Genomic DNA, 3,971 nt, shown 5'->3' with positions numbered 1-3,971 from the left:
GGAGGGGCAGAGACAGAGGGAGACACAGAATCCGAAGCAGGCTCCAGGCTCTGAGTTGTCAGCACAGAGCCTGACATGGGCTGGAACTCATGGACCGTGAGATAGATCATGACCTGAGCCCAAGTCGGACGCTGAACTGACTGAACCACCCAGGTGCCCCAAGGCCATCATATAAATCAAGTTTATTAAAAGCTTTTTAGCTTTTGGCGCCTGGGTGGCTCAGTCCGTTAAACCTCTAACTGTTGGTTTCAGCTCAGGTCATTACCTCACGTTCTGTGTGATCGAGCCTTTTTTGAGCTTTATGGACACCTTTGCCTTTTTGTTTTGTGTTTTGCTTGTTTTGTTTCTGGTAATCTTTTTCCTCTGTGGGTGTCAAGAGTTTTGGGAAACAGAGTCCAGTGTGTAGCCAGTTCCATCTGAGGGGGTGAAGCAGGTGAAGGCAGGGTGGACAGGACAGAGTCTGGAGCAGCGTCCAGGAGCTGCATTCAGATGCCAGTTCCCACTGACTGTGGGGTCTTGACAATATTATTCGACCTCTCTGAGTCTCAGCTTCTTTGTCTGGATTCAAACAAGAGTCTCTCCCACTTCAAGCAACATTGTGAGTTTGAAGATGAAAGTCTTTGAACACATGAGAGTCTTTTTTTTTAAGTTTATTGATTTATTTTGAGAGAGAGAGAGAGAGAACATAAGCAGGGGAGGGGCAAAGAGAGAGGGAGAGAGAAAATCCCAAGCAGGCGCTGTGCTGACAGCACAGAGCCTGACTCAGGGCTCAATCCCACAGATCCCACATGATCCCACAGATCCCACATGATCCCATGACCTGAGCCGAAATCAAGAGTCAGATGCCGAACCGACTGAGCCCCCCAGGTGCCCCTGAAAACATGAAAGTCTTGAGTGTCTCCATTGGCACAGAGCTTCCCACAACTGGCTGAACAGGAGAATGGCTATCAGCATGGTCTTGGGTGTCAGACAAGCCTAGAATTAATAAGGCAGCAGGGTGCCCTCGGGCACATGAGGTCCCCTCTCCTGTCACCAGTTTCCTCCAGCGTGAAATGGAAGCAACGATCGTTTCTATCCGTATTAGTTGACATGCGTTCAGCTACGGCTCCTGGAAACTTGTTTCCAACTTGCTCAAACTCCAGGGAGAATTTATCAGCCAGTAGGAAAGTCCCAAGAAAGGGACCAGCTCCAGAGTCAACAGGATTCAGTGACTCAAAAATGTCACCAGGGGTTCGTCTTCTTTCCTACCCTCTGCTCTTTTGTCCTCAAACCTGCATCCCTTGATGTGGGGCCGCGAGCAGACCATCAAGAAAGAATTCTTGAGACGGGGCTATTTGTATAGTGTGGGGACAGGACCCACGGGTAGAAAGAGCTGCGCTTTTGCTGTGTGAAGCCCACGGTTATACACTTAGTGCTCGAGGCAGGAGGGGACGTGCAAGGGAGAACTAGATCATAAATGACTCCTTCAAATTTCTACTCGTAAAACTACTTTCACAAGATTTCTCTGGTCCTTATCATTCAGCTCGTATTAACTACCAGTGAGATGTCCAGGCAGTCATGAGACCCTTCGGGAATGTAGCAGCCAGCGTGCATTTCGTACTTATCGGACCGTGAGGGCTGTAGGTCAGCTTTCGGGGCGAAAGGTGAACATTTCTCTGCGTCTGGGTCTCGCCCTGTTGCTCAGGGGACGGCAAGCCGTTTTTGTCACCATTCCAAACATCACATCCCGTATTCCGCCATCCAGGAAGAGAACCAGGGTCAGCTTCTTTGTTAAAATCCCACTGAACGAGGGCACCCTGTACACACTGTGTGTTAGCCAGTTTGACAATATATTTAAAAAAAAAAAAAAAAGAATCCCACTGAAAACACTCCTCTATCATATGGGCATGAATTGGGTTACATCCTACCCAGAGACAGAGAGGCCACAGGGTATGATTTTGCTTGGATTAGCTTGGCCCCAAGGCACCTGCTACTCCCACTTTTTAAAGTGCAGGGGGTGGAACTCTCTCCTTCCCGTGCACCCCCTCCCTGCACCTGAGATACAAGGAGTGTGGAAATCTGGGGAAACTAGTGCGAAGAGGGTGTGTGGTGTCATAAAAGCATCCACAATGTCCTCTACACAGGGCGACCAGATTTAGCAAATAAAAGTGTAGGATGTGGGGCACCTGGGTGGCTCAGTCGGTTAAGCGTCTGACCCGATTTTGGCTCAGGTCATGATGTCACTGTCATGAGTTCGAGTCCTGTACTGGGCTCTGCACTGTCAGATTCTGTCTCTCCTTCTCTCTCTCTCTGCCCCTCCCTTGTGTGCTCTCTCTCAAAATAAATAAATACACTTAAAAAATATGTATACACATGTTTATATACATATATATGTGTGTATATATGTATATAATGCACAGTTCCATTTGTATTTAAATTTTTTTTAGTATTTATTTATTTTTAAGAGATACAGAGACAGAGCACGAGTGGGGAGGGGCAGAGAGGGAGGGAGACACAGAATCCAAAGCAGGCTCCAGGCTCTGAGCTGTCAGCACAGAGCCTGATAAGGGGCTCGAACTCATGGACCGCAAGATCATGACCTGAGCTGAAGTTGGACACTTAACCGACTGAGCCACCCAGGGCCCCTGATTCCTTTTGTGTTTAAATAAACCAGATGTAATTTTTTTCGATAAGGATCAGCACATTTTTATACTAAAAAACAACTCATCATTTGCCTGGAACTCAAATTTAACTAAATTGAACTGGTTAATTTAAGTTGGCACTCACTCTTTGCAGACTTTCTCATGGGTAGGAGCTGCTTGAGGACTGGGTTAAAATGCTCAACTGACTTAGCCACCAGGCGTCCTGAGGACCGCGTTAAAATGCACAGTCTGCCCCGGTAGGTTGGAGCGAGGCCCGGGATCCTGCATTTCTTATGGGGTGCTGGGTGTCGGGGACTAGGCGTGTGCGAGGCCCACGCTTTGAGCGAGGGTCCGCGCTACCTCACAGGGTGGAAGTGAGCAGGAAGCACGTTGATTGGAACAGAACACTCAGCTCTGTGTCCAGCCCAGGATGAAAACTCTCCAAGATTGCTCATTATCATAATAATGAACATCGGAGGTGTGTGTGTGTGTGTGTGTGTGTGTGTGTGTGTGTGTGTGTGTGTGTATGTTTGTCTTCCTCTGTGTCTCAGGGATTGGAGGACAGCTGCAAACTCTCCACGTGCACCCTGCTCTCCGCAGCTGTTCTGACCGCTCCGCGTAGGAGGGAACATCAGGGGGGACATGTGAGAGGGTTGTCAAGGGTGCCAGAGTGGCAGCTGGTGCTTGCCCCATGCACCCTGGCGTTTTTGTGAGGACAGCCACGCTGGAGGCTTACACAGCACCTCATCCAGCCCGCCTTCAATCCCTCATTTCAACCCTGAATGAGGCTCGCGTGTGCGCAGTGCTTTGGTTACAGTGACGCGAACCCAAATGGCCAAAATAGGGATTTCCTGGAAGGAGTCTGGAGGGACTCACTTGAGTGGAAGGGAGAGCTGAGGTTTAGGGGATGCTGGGGGCACCTGAGCTCAGCCAGGTCATTTGACCCCCACCTCTTTCTTTTTTTGATATTTATTTTTGAGAGAAACACAGAGTGCAAGTGGGGGAGGGGCAGAGAGAGAGGGAGACACAGAACCCGAAGATGCTCCAGGCTCTGAGCTGTTAGCACAGAGCCCGACCCGGGACTCGAACCCATGAATTGCGAGATCACGACCTGAGCCCATCAGACGCTTAACTAACTGAGCCACCCGGGTGCCCCTGCTTATTTATTTTAAACCACATTTTGCTTATTTATTTGTCAATGGCCATTTGTTTCCATCTTTTGTGAATAATGCTGCTGTAAACATGGATGTACAAACTGGACATTCATTTCTTTTTTTTTTTTGTTTAAGGGGGAAGATTTTATTTTTATTTATTTATTTATTTATTTATTTATTTATTTATTTTTAAATA

The sequence above is a fragment of the Acinonyx jubatus genome, chromosome E2, assembly GCF_027475565.1.
Source record: "Acinonyx jubatus isolate Ajub_Pintada_27869175 chromosome E2, VMU_Ajub_asm_v1.0, whole genome shotgun sequence".
NCBI lineage: Eukaryota > Metazoa > Chordata > Mammalia > Carnivora > Felidae > Acinonyx > Acinonyx jubatus.
This window is presented reverse-complemented; position numbering follows the sequence as displayed.